The sequence below is a fragment of the Petaurus breviceps genome, unplaced genomic scaffold (assembly GCF_028583685.1).
Source record: "Petaurus breviceps papuanus isolate PSGF00001 unplaced genomic scaffold, PetGlider_PUasm1.0 90594, whole genome shotgun sequence".
Taxonomy (NCBI): Eukaryota; Metazoa; Chordata; class Mammalia; order Diprotodontia; family Petauridae; genus Petaurus; species Petaurus breviceps.
In genome coordinates this window covers 545,536-563,566 of record NW_027187281.1, presented here as the reverse complement: position 1 = coordinate 563,566, position 18,031 = coordinate 545,536, and the positions used below count along the sequence as shown (strand labels likewise).

At 38.4% G+C, this 18,031-nt stretch overlaps 1 pseudogene; it reads left to right on the top strand.

Annotated features, from left to right (window-relative positions):
• Window positions 1–1,189: 1,189 nt before the first annotated feature.
• Window positions 1,190–1,507, top strand: LOC138142534 (translation machinery-associated protein 7-like; annotated as a pseudogene).
• The last annotated feature ends 16,524 nt before the right edge of the window (window positions 1,508–18,031 follow it).

Sequence of the window (18,031 nt, the reverse complement as noted above, 5' to 3'; positions counted from 1 at the left end):
CACACACACACACACACACACACACACACACACACACACACACACACTGCATAGTAGCCGCACCTGATGGCCATCTGTCAGGCATAGTGAGCTTCCTAAGCCTCAGATCAGATCCCTGAGATGGATGTTTGTCCCTTGGGATAGATAAAGATTAAGGGCAGCCCCTATCATTTTCTTGCAGTGACAGGTCTGTAGACTCAAGTATCAGAAGAATTTTAAGAGGAAGGGAAAGATTGCAGCAGAAAGCATGGGGAATCTCATTTGGGGGAAGAGGAGAGCTGGGAATCATTGGAGTGCAGCTCACTGTACCAAGAGTCAGGAAATCTCCCTTCAACCTTGTCTTTGCTACTACCTAGTTGGCTAACTTTGGGCCCAGTACTTAAATTCTCTGGGATTCAGTTTCCTTATCTGTAAAATAAGAGGGTTGGGCAAGATGATCTCGAAGACCCTCCCTATTTTAACATTTTCACAATCCTATGAGAGGAAAAATAGAGCTCCCAAAAGGAGGGGGGAGAGGGATATATACTGTGATGGGTTGTGAGCAGCTCAGAACCTTGACTCACACAGTTAGAATGGGTGTTAATGGAGAATGGGATAACTCTAGTCCCAATCCATCTCCAAATTTCTACCCTTGAATGTTGCTATGGATAATTTAGACTCTGTCATTCTTTTTTTATTTTTTTTTAAAAAAATTTAAATCATTTTGAACTTAAAAACAAAAAGATAAAACAAAAGAATATTTCCATGTATGCAGCACAACATAAAAAGAGAATTCACTATAAAACCATGAATTTCCATTTCATATAATTTATTTTTTTTTGGAAAAACTATATAATAAACATTGCCCATCATTTTCAAAGCTATTCTGCTTTTCTGTGCTTCCTTCTAAATTTTTTTTGTTCTCTGTTGTACAATTTTATTTTATTTTTTTCTCCCTCCCTTCCTAGCCCACTCTAGAGAAGGCTACCATTAGACCATATAAATAAATATATGTGGTATATAACACACACGTATGGTATATACCACATATGTATATATAGAATATACCATGTAGATGTACATACATAAAACCATACTATATATATATCTCTGTTTATTAGTTCCTTCTCTGGTGGTGGATAGCATCTTTCTTCATAGGTCTTTTGCAATTGATTTAAGAATACTCAAAATGGGCTGAGCAGTAGGCATGATGTCCAGTCATTAGGGTAGTAAGAAGAAGCCTTTGAAGCAGCCCAACAAGTAAACCAAGGAAATGGATGAGGAAGATAGAGCTTTCAAACAAAAACAAAAAGAACAGAAAAAACTGGAGGAGTTAAAAGCAAAAGCTGCTGAGAAGGGACCACTTGCCAGTGGTGGGAGTGAGAAATCTGGTAAAAAGTAGACATTCCTGTGTAGATAAAATGGTGATTCCTATTGGTTTCTCTCTTGCTTTGTGACATCTGCATTTCCTACTTCAACAACTGTTGCTGCCTGCAGCCAAGACTAAGTGTCATCTTAATGAGTCTTATTATACATTGTAATAAACTTAAAAAAAAAGAAAACTCAAAATGGCTTAGTCACTCAAAGTTGTTCTTGGAACAATATTGCAGTTACTGTGTACAACATTCTTTTGGTTCTGCTCAATTTCACCCTTCATTATTTCATGCAAGTCTTTCCATGTTTTTCTAAAATCAACCAGCTCATCATTTCTTATAGCACAATAGTATACCATCACAATCAGATACCACAACTTGTTTAGTCATTCTCCAATTGATGAGGATCCCCTCAATTTAGAGTTCTTTGACACCACAAATAGAGCTGCTATAAATATTTTAGAACATATAAGTTTTTATCCTTTTCCCCTAACCACCTTGGAAAATAGATCTAATGGTGGTATTGTTGGGTCAAATTATATGCACAGTTTTATATAACTCTTTGGCCATAATTCCAGATTGCTCTCCAAAATGAGTAGATTAGTCCACAATTCCACAAACAGTGGATTAGTGACCCAATTTTTCCACATCCCTTCAAATTTTTTTCTCTTTCCTCTTCTATTATTTTAGCCAATCTGATAGGTGCAAAATGATATCTTAAAGTTGTTTCAATTTTCATTTCTCTAATCAATAGTGATTTAGAGTATATTTCATAAGAATATATATGTAAAATTATTCTACACATCTATTTATCAGTTTTTTTCTCTGGATGCAGATAACATCTTTCTTCATATGTCCTTTATAGTTAACTTGGTATTTATAATGGTCAAAATAGCTCATTCACTCAAAGTCATTCTTAAAACAGTGTTGCTATTATTGTATACAAAGTTCTCTTGGTTCTACTCATTTCACTCTTCATTATTTTGTGTAAGTCTTTCCATGTTTTTCTAAAATCATTGAGCTCATTATTTCTTGTAGCACAATAGTATTCTATCACAATAATATACTACAACTTGATATGATCATATGACTTTTTTTACTTTTGTTTTTTACATAAACAATTATGTTAATAGTTTTCCTTATGTTAAACCATCCCTGCATTCCTGGTATAAATCCCAATTGGTCACAATATATAGTCTTTGTAATATATTGTTGTAGTCTCCTAGATAGTATTTCATTCAGGATTCTTGCATCCATGTTCATTAATTAAATTAAAATATAATATTTTTCTCTGTTTTTACTTTTCCTGGTTTAGGTATCAGAACTATATTTGTTTCATTAAAGGAGGTTGGTAGGACTCCTTCTTTGCCTATTACTACAAATAATTTGTTTAATTATGGAATTAGCTGACTTTTAAAAATTTGGTAGGATTCATTTGCAAATCCATCTAGTCTTGATGTTTTTTCCTTAAGAAGCTCATTTATGGCCTTTCAATTTCTTTTTCTAAAATAGGTTTACTTAGATATTCTATTTCCTCTTCCGTTAATCTAGGCAGTTTTTTAGTTTTGTAGATATTCTTCCATTTCACTTAAGTTGTTAAATTTATTGGTATGTAATTGGACAAAATAATTTCTTATAATTACTTTGATTTCATTTTCATTAGTAGTATATTCAACCTTTTCATGTTTAGTGCCAGTGATATGATTTTATTCTCTCATTTTCCTTTTTTATTTTTTATAAAACCAACTCCTAGTTTTACTTATTAATTCAGTGGTTTTCTTACACTCAACTTAATTTTTTAAATGTCCAATTTGGTGTTTATTTGGGGATTTTAAATTTGTTCTTTTTCTAGCTTTCTAAATTGCATACCCAATTCATTGGGTTTTTTTCTTTCCCTATTTTATTTATATAAGCATTTAGAATATAAATTTTCGTCTGATTATTGCTTTTACTGCATCTCTCATTATTATAACTCTTTAATGAAATTATTGATTGTTTTAATGGTTCTTTAAAGCACTCATTCTTTAAGATTAGGTTGTTTAGTCTCTAATTAGTTTTAATCTGTGTTTCCAAGGTCTTATTGAATAAAGTTTTTATTGCATTGTAATCTAAAAAGGATGCATTTAATGTTTCTGCTTTTCTACATTTAACCATAAAGTTTTTATGCCCTAATATATAGTCAGTTTTTGTAAAGGTACCATGTACTGCTGAGAAAAAAAAAAGGTTCATTCTGTCCTATTCCCATTCAGTTCTCTCCATTTATCCATTAATCATATCTATTTTATCTAAGATTCTATTCACCTCCTGGATTTCTTTCTTATTTATTTTTTTAGCTAGATTTATCTAATTCTGAGAGGGGAAAGTTAAAGTCCTCCACTATTATAGTATTATTATCTATTTTCACCTGTGATACATTTAACTTTTCCTTTAAAAATGTAAATGCTTTGGCATTTGGTGCATATACATTTAGTATTGATATACCTTCATGTTCTATAGTAAACATAATTTAGGTTTTTTTTTAATCATAATTTGGTTTCTCTCTTTTAATTAAATCTCTTTTAGGTTTAACTTTTTCTGAGACAATAATTGCTACCCCTGCTTTTCTGCCGCAGTTTAAGTATCATAAATTCTTCTCTAGTCCATTATTTTAACTCTGTATCTCTCTCATTTTAAAATGTGTTTCTTATAAACAAATTATTGTTAGAGCGCTCAATTTAGGGTTAGGGTTAGAGTGCCCATTTAGGGTTCCTGTTAGGGTTCATGTTAGGGTTAAGGTTAGAGTGTGCATTTAGGGTTTGTGTTAGTGTTAGTGTTAGAGTGCAATTTGGGTTAGTGTTAGGGTTAGGGTTAGAGCATGCATTTAGGGTTAGGTCTAGGGTTAGTGTTAAGTTTAGGGTTAGGGTTAGAAGTGCAGGTGAATGTGGAGTTGAAAGCATTTAGGCTTATGGTTAGGGTTAGGGTTAGGCTTATAGTTAGGGTTTGGTTTTTAGTTAGGGTTAGGGTTATGGTTAAGGTAAGTGTTAGGGAAAGGGTAAGGTTAGAGGTGGAGACAGAGGCAGAGGGGGAGATGGAGGCATTTAGACTTAGGGTTAGGGTTAAGGTTAGTGTTAGATTTATCCTTATAGTTAAGTTTAGGGTTAAGGTTATGGTTAGGGTTAGAGTTTAGGGTTCCATTAGGGTTACAGTTAGGTTTGGGGTTAGGGTTAGGTTTTAGGGTTTAGGATTTATGTTTAGCGTTTGCCTTAGAGTTTAGGGTTAGGTTTTTGGTTAGATTTTTTTTTAAGCAATTGGGGTTAAGTAACTTGCTCAAATTTTCCTCTCAGTTCTGGTCTTTCTGTCACAAATAACTGAAAATCTTTCAGTTGATTAAATGTCTGATTTTTTTTTCCACTCAGGATTATACTCATTTTTACTGGTTAAGTTATTCTTGTTTGCAAACCTAGCTCCTTTGTTCTTCAGAATATAATGTTCCAAGTCCCTTCTTTGTCTTTTAATGTAGAAGCTGCTAAATTTTTGTGTTAACCTGAGTATAACTTCATAGTATTTAAATTTTTTCTTTCTTGTTACTTGTTGTATCTTCTCCTTATCCCAGATGCTTCAATACTTGGATAATGATATTCCTCTGAGTTTTCATCTTGGGATCTCTTTCTGATGGTGATCAATGGACTTTTTCAATTTCTATTTTACCCTTTTGTTCTAGTACTTCAGGGAGTACTTCAAGCTCTCTACTAGGACCAAGGATTGGTTTGTTCAACTTTCTTATAATGGCAAGGAACAAATCATAAAAGGATGCTCAGCCAGACTCTGTCCCCTGGCAGAGTTTTTGAATGCACTGTCACCTTACACTGTTAACCCAGAAGAACACACCCTGTTCTGCTCACAATCAGCAAAAGCGGGCTTTGGAAATGACAAGCAATCAGATGGTACACTCATGAGAGACTAATTTTTAAATAAAGACCTGTTTGTATTTTTAAAATGATTTCTTATAATCTTATATCTAGATTATTTTTAAAATCATAATTTTCAGGTAGTCCAACAATTTTTATATTGTTTCTCCTTGATCTCTTCTCTAGATAATGTTTTTCTTTTTTTTTTTTTTGCCTTTTGGAGGGCAATTGGGATTAAGTAACTTGCCCAAGGTTACATGGCTAGTTTTATTTTGTGTGTGTGTGGGTGTTAAGTGTCTGAGGCCAGAACCAAACTCAGGTCCTCCTGACTCCAGGGCCAGTGCTTTACTCACTGCACCACCTAGCCGCCCCAGTTGTTTTTCTAATAAGATATTTCACATTTTCTTGTTTTTTCATTCTTTTCATTTTGTTTTATTATTTCTTGATGTCTTACAAAATTATTACCTTCCCCTTGCCCAATTCTAGTTTTTAAGGAGTTATTTTCCTCCTGAATCTTTTGTATCTCTTTTTCCAATTGATTGACTTTCTTTTCATAATTTCCTTGATTTTCTTGAATTTCCCTTATTTTTTCCTAATTTTTCCTCAACCTCTCTTTTTTGATTTGAAAAATCCTTTTTGGGGTGGCCAGGTGACCAGGTAAGAGTGCTGGCCCCGGCATCAGGAGACCTGTGATTGGTTCCCGCCTCAGATACTTGGCACCCACACAAAATAACTGGCTGTGTAACCTTGATCAAGTTACTTAACCCCAATTGCTTTTTTAAAAATGAAAGAAAAATACTTTTTAAGCTTTTGCAAGAACTTTTTTGGGCTTGTGAAAATTTGACATTTTTCTGTAAAAATGAGTGGTTTTTTTTTTTAACTTTACTATCTTTTTCTGAGGATGAACCTAGATCTTCTCTGTCCCCATAGTAGCTATGGTAGGTCAGGTTCTTTCTCCTTTGCTTACTCATTATTTAAAAACTTTAATACCTTATTATTATAGTCAAGTTCTAGTCCCAAGGTGTGGGGCATGATGCCTTTGGTTTCAGATATTTCCTACTTTTGTTTTCTGCTCTCCTGCAAGTACCCACAGCCAGCAGGGTCCTTGTCCTTTTGTTACCACATTCACCCAGTGTGTGCTCATTCCTCCACATCCACAGGCACAGTCCAGGACAGTGTCTCTTCAGAACAACTAGGCCTGGCCTCCCAAGATGGGGCCCTTCCATCTTCTCCTGCTCAGTTGTCTGACCCTCACACAGTCCTGAGATGAAAGTTCCTGAAGTTGAAGCTGCCTCCAGAGTTTATTAATTATTGATTCAGTGGAGTTGAACTGGAGGTGTTTGTACTTCAATAGGGCCAAACCTCATCCCTCCCCACCATTACCCACTCCACCCCCAGGTCAAGTCTCTCCTAAGTTTTCCACAAGTTGTCTTAGGAGGACAACTGCTTTACCCCAACTTTTAATTATTTCTGCCACTTAAAGTTCACTTTGGGCAATATTTTGCTTTGTTTGTAGGAGAATTTTGGAGTCTGATATTTCCTATCTTATTTTACCCTCTTCCAACACTTGAAATGCCATCATTCTTCCTCAATTACTTGCTTCCTTTTTCCAGAAACCAGAGACACTGAGGACTCTGGATAAATGTCAGAGGGAGGATTCGCTTTTTTGAGTCTGAATTTGCTTCAGATATCTCTAGGCTATGTTCAATAAACATAGACCCCAATACTGATAAGAGTTGTCCAGATGCCTAATAATTACTTTTGTGAGTTCAGGCACAACTGCAGTCAATTCAGTGGCTTCCAGAGGGTGATTAGGGTACAGATCCCCTAAATTCTTATAGGGTAACTCCTGAGAACCATTGTTTGCATAATGATGAGAGGGTATAAGGACTATACTGGTATCAAGAACTCCTGGGTGATGGAACTCCCTATACCAATCTAGGTCAGTACCTTCTCTGATTCTTACAGAGCTGAGGCACTTAAATGAGAAGTTATGTGACTTGTGTAGGGTCACACAGATAGTATATGTCAGAGGCAGGATTGTCCCCAGCCCTTCCTGACTTTGAGGCTGGTTACCCATTAACTCTTCCACACAATCTCATTTTATACGTAAATATAGTGAGGCCAGCTCAGAGAGGTTAGACCAAGGCCAAGGTCAAATAACTAGTAAATGGCAGAAGTGAATCTCAGTCCCAGGTATCCTGACTCTTAGCCTCCTATGCCCTAGGATCTGACCCTGAGAAGCTTCCCATAATGGTGCTTCATTTTTTTGTTGTTCAATTGTTTTTCAATCATATTCAACTCTTTGTGACACCATTTGGATTTTTTTTATTTGCACAGATACTGGAATCGTTTGCCATTTCCTTCTCCAGCTCCTTTTACAGAAAAAGGAAACTGAGGCAAACAGGATTATGTGATTTGCCCAGGGTCACACAGCTAGTAGGTGTCTAAGGCTAGATTTGAACTTATAAAATTGAGTCTTCCTGATTCTGAGCCCAGTGCCACCTAACTGTCCCAGTGCTTCATTATTTTGCCCCAAACATTGCTAGATTCATTTCACTGTGTACCATACAGTAGAATGGGACAACAACTAATTGGTGGCCAAATAATACAGGCCCTTTGAATAGACTGGCCTCCCACAAAGGTGATCTTAACATCATGGGAGTTTTGCATGAGAGAATCAATGATCCTAAAAACAGGAAGCAGATTGTAGCTAATGGACCATGTGATTAAATTATAGTGCCAGCTTTGAGAAGAGAAAAAGCTTTCCTTGGAATTACTTTTCCTTGATGCAGTTACCTCTATTGGCTGTTCTAAAGCTGAGTTCTTGGCAAATAAATGGCTACCCAAGCTTGGCAGTATACCCACACCTCCGCCTTCCTCCTGCTTTGAATTTTCCTCTACTCAGAGATGACTGAAATAAAAATAACAAATATCTTTTCAGCTATTAAAATAAGCTTTTTGAATTTTTCCTACTCCCTCAAAAATTCCTTTAATCTGGAATTGTCACCTACATCTGAAAATAAAAGCATCTCTTAGCTTTTGTGTACCTAGCACCATGCTTAGCTTTGGACAAAAAAACCGTATGGGCAGCTGTTGCCCTCTAGAAGCTTCACCTATTGTGAGTGAGGATATCTGCATACAGTAACTGCTTCATAAATACTTGCTGATTGATTGATGGCTGGAGATAAATGTTTTAAGGCCAGTTCATGCAGTGAAGGAGAAAAGGCAGTGAAGTGGGTTGTGCATAATTCATGTTGGAAAAATAAGGAGGCAACCTAGTGTGGTAAAAAGAACACTTGGAGGAGAGTTAAGAGAATATGATGTGTCCACCTCCCTAAAGGACATTCTAGTCCCTGTCCTTCTCAAGAGGTCTGGCTAGACTAGGGCAGGCCTTCAGAATGTGTCAAGAAATACACTGAACAAAAGGATGCGTGGCTGTACCTTGGAGAGTTCCTAAATGGGAATCAGGAAATCTGGGTTACAGCTCTGATCACGAGTCTGATGGAGAATCTTGAGCATGTCTCTGGATGTTTCCTCATCTGTACAAAAAGGGGGAAAGGTTATTAGGTCATCTCTAAGATTTCTTCTGATTCTATAATGCAAATTGATTTATCTATAGATGCATTTTTCAATAAGTGTTTATTTGTTGTTGTTCAGTTGTGTCTAACTTTTTGTGACCTTGTTTGGGGTTTTCCTTGTAGAGAAATTAGAATGGTTTGTCATTTCCTTCTCTAGCTCATTTTACAGGTGAGGAACTGAGACAAACAGATTTAAATGATTTGCCCAGAGTCACACAGCTAGCAAATATCTGAGGCTGGATTTGAACTCAGAAAGAGAGGAGTCTTCCTGATGCTTTGTCTGGAACTACCTCCACTGAATCGTCTAGCTACCCCTAAATATTTATTAAGCACCTACTATATGTCACAAAGAAAGGCAAAAGACAGTCCTTTCTCAATTTAATGGGGGAGACAACATGGAAACAGCTTTGAACAAATGAGATATATAGAGGATAAATTAGAAATAATCAACAGAGGGGAGGCACCAGAATTAAGGGTGATTGGGATTGGGAAAGGTTTCCTGTAGGAGGTGGGATTTTTATTAAGACTTGAGTGTAACTTCAATAACTTGGTCATGTGATTAGATTTCAATGTCAGTTGAAAGAATTAAAGGAGAAAAATGTGCTTTAGATTCTAAAGAAAAGTACTACTTCATCCTATATCATTTCAGACCCTGAATAGTGACAGAAGGACAGCAGACTAATATGATAATAGTGACAGCAGATGGATAAGTAGCACTTCAAAACTTTAAAGTTTCCTGATACAACCTGGTGAAGTGGGCAATGAGAATATCCAGTTGATACCTGAATGGAAGGTCAGTATGTGCAATTGTCAGAACATGTGATGGTAATGGGAATTTGAAGATCTTCCCTGCCCCTTAATAAGCCTAAGGGAATTTGAAGACCTTCCCTGTTCGAAAATAAACTCTCCCTCCTAATAGGCTGAATGTAATCACATGGAACCTGTGGTGGGAGGAGTTTGCTAAAGGGTAGAGCAGAGCCCACAGGAAGCTGAGAGTCAGAGCAAGCTAGATGGTGGGGAGGAGAGGACACTTTTGAGGGAGAGAGCTAAGCTTGTGAGTAAATGTTGGTTTGTGGGAAGGCTAAAGGATGCTGTGGCTATCTGTGCTATTGTGGCTTATTAATTTCTTAGCTACTATGATGGAATCAGCTCACTGGTTTTGAGATTAAGTTTACTGGTGTCTGAATAGATGTTTTGCTTCTGTTTTCTATATGGTGAGTCTGTTACATTTTGCAGTTGAGCACTATGCAGATATATTTATGGTGACTGTTAGCACTGTGAATATTGCATTGATGCTATAGTAAAGGAAGAAGAAAAGGATGCTGTGAGTTAGGAGACTTAAAGTAATACAGGCAGTACAGTGTACAGTGTGTGGGAGAGTCTTCTCTTGGGTATGTATCCCTACTCCTGCAAGGAACAGCCAGGGTGAGTGGAATGTTGGATGGTAGCAAAGGGGCAGGTAGATGTGGAAAAGGTCCTCACTGGGGCGAGGTTGGAGGGAATGTGATTCCTTCCCCTAGCTCTACTGTTATCTTGCAGGGTTTAGTCAAGGTGGTGATAAAATGTGCAATTCTAAAATTGAGGTCACATCTTTACGATGAGTGATGAGTAGGCTCTTTGAGTGACTCAGAAGGGAGCCTCATGGTTGAGTAAACAAATGAACCAACTCCTTGGGAGGTTTTAAATAGTAAAGTTATGAATAATTTTAAGGGGAACAGACTTGAAAAAGTTTTACAGAAAAAAACTCTTGTAAGGGGAAGGAGAAAGAGGGGATTTATTTCCCCTTGCCTCCATCAGTCATGGCATGTAGCAGTGCTCAGAGGGAAACATGCCATCCAAATGATTAAAGAGTTCATTAGTTTAAGTTCAAAATACAGTGAAGTAGGCAACTGGGTGCTGCAATGGATAAAGCCCTGGGCTTGGAGTCAGGAAGACCTGACTTCAAATCCAGCCTCAGACACTTACTACCGTGTTTCCCCGATAATAAGACACTGTCTTATTATTTTTTGGGACAGAAAAACACCAGAGGGCTTATTTTCAGGGGAGGGCTTATTTTAATGAACATTGACAGCAATTTTAATAAACAGCTCTCCTCCGCGGCACTGCTCTCAATGGCGCCAGCAAGCAAATCACTGGAGAAGAACAGGATGACGCGCTCACTGCTGCAGCTCTGATTGGATGCAGCTCGGAGTGCGGCGTGCATTTCACCCGGGGGGGTGGGGGAGGACGGTGCATACAGAGGGTACCGTAATGTAGCGTGTAGCACAGGGGATCACCTTCACTATAGTAGCAATCTCAATAGGGCTTATTTTCGGGGGAGGGCTTATTTTCGAGGAATCTTACACAGTAAGGGGAGGGCTTATTTTCAGGATAGGTCTTATTATCGGGGAAACACGGTAGTTGTGTGACCCAAGTCAGTGCACCTCTGTTTGCCTCAGTTTCCTCATCTATAAAATAGGAATAATAATAAAAGCAACTACCTCCCAGGGTTGTTATAAGGATCAAATGAGATTATAATTATCAAGTGCTAAGCACAGTTTGTGGAACATATTAAGTGCTATATAAATGCTAGCTATTATCAATAAATGACATGATATTCGTAAGGCACTTAGTACAATGGCTGGCACTTAGTAGAAGCTTAATAAATGCTTGTTTTTATTCCCCTTCCCTGAGTGATTCCATTTTCTCTAATAGAGAATCACTCTTGAAGGGGAGAAAAGGACTTTTTTTCCCTCTCTCCCACCAGCCATTTTGAAGTGGGTAGGAGACTAACTGTGACCCTTAAGAAGCAGAGACTCATACTGTAAACACAAGGATATGAAGAGATAGTTACTCAAGGATATAAGCAGCTTTGAGGAATAGGACCCCTGGCAGCAGAGAAGAGAGCCATCTAAGTAGAAGAGTAGACCTTGGGAACAAGCAACCAGGGCAGTAGAGACATTGTATCTAAAGGAAGCTGCATAAGACCCTAGGAAGAGAATCAGAACTTCCAGCCCCAGGAGTTGCAAATTGCCTTAGCCATATGTGTTCCCTACATATGTACCTCATCTCCCATGCATGCAGTCTGTATTTGTAGGAGTGTATGCTTCCAGGTAACTTGGGAGGGGAGTGTTTTGTAGCTACTGTTTTCACTATGCCTTCTTAGCAAAAGCATTTGCTAACAGCTAATGGCCCATGAGCTATACCCACACAGTTACCACTAGAACCCAAAGTAACGCCCACCCTCTGGGCACCCAATCCATGAGTTATGTTAAATATTCTGGAGAAGGTATTACACTTCTAACAAGATTGTTGAGATTTTGATCTCCCTAACACTGCATTCCTGTTACCCTTGTTCCTTGTTATCTCCTCTGTCTGTTTTGTCCCCATTCTTGGGTAATTCCTTTCTCTTAAATCCAGTTATTATAAAATCACCTTTATTTCGTGTCATGACCAAATGAAAAACAATTCAAGAAGATTAGGAAAAGCAAGGTAATATTCACTAGGCACATAGCTAGAACATAATGCATCAAACATAAGTAGCATGACATTTTACCTTCTTCCCAATGTAACACCTCCCAGTACCAACCCAGCATCTGCCCCTCAGTTCCAGGCAGCTACCAGGGATAGGGCATTAAACTAACCACAAATAGATGCAAAAAAAGGAATTTTGCCTAATGTCATTGTGCCCTTACAGACACGGGGAGTTCACAGTTCCTACTAGGTTGCCATCTAAATCATGAGAAATTAGGAGCCAAATGCCACTCCTGCTGCTGCTCCTATCAAGGAGAGAGGGAGAGAAAGGGAGATTCCCCTCAAGGTTGGGGAGCTCTGGCAAAATAAATCAGGTCAATGAGGGATCCTCTTCTCATGTTTATTATCGTCTTGGTTCATTTTCCTCCTGGAGCTCATTTTGAAAACCTTGCCACATCCTTATCTACTCAGCTCCCATTTCTCCCCTCCTCCCACCAAGCATCTGAGAAAGAAAGAGAAAATAGTCATAGCAAATCACCCTTCTTTTCATTTGTCAATGAACAAAGAATTTGGAAAGAGTAAGTACGGTGGGTAGAGGGTAGAAACATTGCAGGGTTAGAGTCCTAATGTATATGTGTCTACAGTGTTTGTGTTCTGGTGACCTGTATATACATCCTTTTGTGCCATCACTGTGGTATGATCACTCAAATGTCATAGGACGTTGCAGCTTCATGTTCTCAGACTGTAGACATCAGGCTCACTGTGAGAGCAAACTCTAGTCAGGCCCAGATTACTTCAGGATGTGTAAGAAATGGCCTCTTTTCTCTGGGACAAGACAGCTTCTTTATATTCAGGAATATCCAAGAATAAATCCAACAGTCCATTTAAAGGACGAGGATGAGTTATGGTCCATATACTCTTTCCCTCTCCCACTCCCGAATTCTCTTCTTCCCTTCCCTTAGCTGCTCCCTCCCCTCTCTCAGCTGCCTTCTTATGTGCTTGTTGCCTTCTCTCAGCTCCCTTCTCATATAACTGTTGTCTTGCCAGCCTTTTATCCACATGGAAGTTCTTTGTCAGTTTAGGGGTACACCAGAATTAGTATGGTGCGAAAAGGGTGTACAATGAGTAGGAAGAGAAGGGAAGTAATTCTTAAGAGTCTCCAGTTTCCCTGGCTAGAGGTATGTCTTGCATACAGCAGTGCTTAGTAAAGGTTTGTTGAATTGTTTGAAACTTAGGAATAAGTGGTGTGGGTGGGCAGCTCTTTACCCTCTAGGAATGGTCTTCAGAATCAAAAAGTTAGGAACCATACGCAGCCTTAACCTGACATAGTACTAGGAATGGACTTGTGTATCAAGGGGGCTCTTCGTCTCATTTCAGCATCAATGAGCTCTGTTCCATTTGCTGCAAAATGAGCCTCGAGCATCTCCTCAAATACAGACTGAGTCATTTCATGTCAAAGATGCTGAAATAAATCCTCCTTGGCTATGAAAGCTTATCAAGTACAGATAGATGCTTAGTTGAGAATAATAACAGCTAATATTTATACAACACTTAATACTTGCCAGGCACTGTGCTAAGTACTATACCAATATCTCATGTAACTCTCACAACAACCTTGGGAGGTAGGTGCAGTTATCATTCGCCTTTGCAGATAAGGAAACTGAGGCAAGCAGAAGCAAGTGACTTGTCCAGGGTCACACAGCTAATGAATATCTGAGGCCACATTTGAACTCAGGACTTCCTGACTCCAGGTCCAGCATGCTATTCATTGAGTCACCCAGCTGTCCCATTGCCTGAGCTGGCTACACAGACCCCAAGAGGCCTCTTTCCTTCATATGTTAATTTCACGGTTTAAAGTACCCCATCTTGGCAATAAGATTATCCGAGACAATTCTGAAGGACTTATGATGAAAAATGCTATTTATCCCCAGAGAGAGATCTGATGGTGTCTGAATACAAATTGAAACATACTTTTTTTCACTTTCTTTATTTTCCTGAGGTTTTATTTATTTATTTTGTCTATGTTTTCTTTCACAACATGGTCAATATGGAAATGTTTTGCATAACTACAATGTATAACCTATATTGAATTGTTTGCCTTCTCAGTGAGGGAGGGAGGAAGGGAGAGCATTTGGAGCTCAGTTTTAAAAACAAATGTTAAAAATTGTTTTTACATGTAACTGGGGAAAAATAAAATACTAAATAAATTCAAAAGGAGGGGGGATAAAGCACCCCAACCAAAGTTTATTACTGCTCTTTGGGTCCTGGGAACAATTTATTATTTTATTGACTTTTATCATACTGGAGATAGTAAACCCTTCTCTTCTCTTCTAAGCAGTTCAATGACCTTATTTTTTGTTCTTTATTTCTTTGTTTTTTTGGTAGCCCTAACTCTAGCTTCCTTTTCTCTCCCATTATCTCCCCTCACTATACCCCCCCACACAAAAGAAAAACAAAACTTTTGTGTTTTATATATATATATATATAACCAAACAAAATCAATTCTTTTATTGACTATATCCAAAAATATACTTATTATTCTGCAGTTTCTATTACTTCCCTTTCAGGAGATAGATAAAAATCCTTATCTTCAGTACTCTGGAATCAAGATTTGTTATTCCATTGATCGAAATTCTTAAGTCTTTTAAAGTTGTTTGTCTTTACAATAAGAAGTTGTTATTATGTAAATTGTTCTGGATCTTCTCACTTCATTCTGCATCATTTCATGCAAGTTTTCCCAGGTTTCTCTGAAACCATGTTTATCTTCATTTTTTACAGTACAATTATATTCTATTACGCTAATATAACATGTTTATTCAACCATGCCTCAATTAATGCTCACCCCTTAGCTTGCTTTCTTTTTCTATAAGAAAGAGAATAGCTATAAATAATCTGCATTTCAAAATCAGGACAGCAATCGATTGCCTCTAATAGCATGGTGCTTTTCCCAGTATCTGTAATTTTTCAAGAGTATTTGGTGTGTTCAGTTCTCTAGAGAGTCTAGACCCTGCCCTGTCCTGTCCAATCCTCCAGAGTTACATCCACACCACTGTAATCCTCCAACATATATAAGTATAGAAAGAACACTGAACCATGAATCAAGACACCTGGGTTTGAATCCTGACTCTGCTACGGTGTGTGTGTGTGTGTGTGTGTGTGTGTTACCTAAACTCTCTGAGCTTCAGTCCTGTAAAATAAGCGTCCCAAACTAGTGGATTTCTAAGATTCCTTGAAGCTTCAATGTTCTATGAGTATGACAGAGCTGCATAGTATTTCTGGACCCAGTGGATTCCCTGGACCTCACTCACCCTCTTTGTCCTTAACCTTACTCCCACCTTGAGTCACAGAATGTTCCCTGGAGGAAAATGGAAATGAAAGTGCTTTTATAGCAACCGGAACATCACATGAGGGAATTAAAGTGCACTTAATACATTCCATTTGTACCATACTTTCTTCCATCTGCTCCTCACAACAAACCCTGTGAGGTAAAAAAAGTGGGTCTCAGAATCAGAGAATGATAATGGCCCTTGGAGACCATCTAGTTCTAGACAAATCCTCTCACTTCACAAATTCCTGACTTGAGCCCAAAGAAGTAACCAGATTTTCCCCAAGGTCACCCAACTAATCAGTGACAGAATTAGAACCGGTACTTTTGCCGCCAAGCTCCCCACTCTTTGCACTGCACCACCTTGTCTCTTTATCTATTTAGAACTATTGGATCAAAGCTGACTGGTTGTGCTTGGTGCCACCTCAGGCCTTCATAGCACCACACAAAAGGCCACGGTGTGAACAGGTGTGAGAAACAATTTTGCCTCATGCAATGGTGGGTACAAACACACTGCCTGTCCCCATGCTCATTAATGCTACCCCCACTCCCATACCATCTCAATGTCCTGTGCAGGAAAGTGAAGCCCCAATCCCTGTGAACATGTCCCCAAGCTCATTAACACGAAGTCACTCCATCACACAGAGGGAAGCCTGCTGTTCCATGAACGCTGGACTGCAGAGACTCATAGATGCTTGTAGGGAAAGGTCCTCGGAGATCATTATCTCCCAAACCCCTCGTTTTACAAAGACTTGGAGGTGGGAAAAGCTTACCAATTTATCCCCATTTTCCTTCTATGCTTGCTTATTCACAAAGGCTTTGTAAGCCTCAGAGAAATATGTTTTGCAGATGTCATCCAGCCCAGGGCTCCAGCTTAAGCTCTTCTTGCAATATTAATGGCAGGGCAGATATGTTACCAAAGCGCTGGGAGAGAAGGTCAAGGCATGTTTCCCCAAGGCTTTCTCATGTAGAGGACTCATGAAATGTCATCTTTCTGTGAACTATCTGCTGTTCGCTCTGGGTCAAGCTGTCACAGCTTGGGCAAGTAAGTCACTTTCCTCTTTTAGCCCCTCATCCCCTGGACTTCAGACTCCTCATCTGTGAAACAAAGCAGATTGATCTGGGCAATCTTCAAGATCCCTCTCAGCTGTAAAAACAACGTGTAAGTCTATTTGTCAGAGATCAGATATCTTTAGCATCTTTCCCCTTATACAAATGCACAAAATTCAGTTTTCCCTCCCACTGAGAGCTTGCTCAAGCATAGGCTCTAGATTTCTCCCTTTTTTCTTCCTGGTAGGATGAGATAAAAAGCTGATTGATTCCTCCCAACCCTTTCTGTCATATGGATTAAGAACTGAGGCCTCTCAAGGCTTCCTTCTGGTCCTGGGCTTATTGGACGATGTTTCTTTTCTCTTTCTTTCCTCCTAGTTACTAAGTGATGCTGTTGCCTCAAGGAACCATAGCGGCCACTTTGTTTTCTCCCACTAGATGGGGTTCTTGCTCTCTCAAGTTTGTGGCTCATCCTTTCCAAGGATTTAACTGGACTATGAAGGTTTTGCAGAGAGTTTTTTAAAGACAACTATAGAAACATTGTCAACAGGCATTATTGCCCACAGGTCTGAGTGAGAAATCAGTAAAATGTTGCATGAGCCATTGATTGGATATTCAAAGACAAGAAAACAAAGAGATCTGAGAAATTAGGTTCTTTTGGTTTGTGGGCCTTTTCTTAACCTGCAGATTTAACAAAGTGAAAGAAGGTGTTTGCACAAGAAGTCAGCAAATCTGAACTGCAAATACAAATGAAGTCAACTGGAAAATCGTTCCCATCGACACTCTTTGAGGAAAGACCTTAAATGAACTTTCTTTTTGGGTGGAAAATTTGTCACCTGAAAAGGGAGGTCAGAGGCACTTCTCTGAATAATTCTGACTGGGGAGAAAATAACAACCAATGCTAACTATTAAATTTTCTAATAATTGTCTCTATTTTCATTTTGTTTTACCAAAGACAATCTGTCTCCAATTAGTCAACCACACCCACCAGACATAAAACAAGGTGAAACAGGGAGCAGAATTTCAAAGACATGGAGTTTGAAATTTTATTAAGCAACTGAGAAGAAAAGGGCAAGCCTACCTTTCATAAGCCAGCATTTTAATCTGGTAATTAAACACATAGATATTATATAAATGGATACCTATTATCTTATGTATGTTTACACATACATAATACTGTCACATATGAATATATTTATATATGCACACATACACTCATGAACTCAAAAAATAAAATTCATTTCTGAGCTCATCAGGTTGAATGTTCCTTCCCTCCAGTGATACAGCTCACAAGACAGACCAATAAACTTTGTAGAAGGTATGCCACCCAAGCCCAAACCTAATCTCCTGACACTGTGAGCATACAGTAAAGCACTTTGGCTG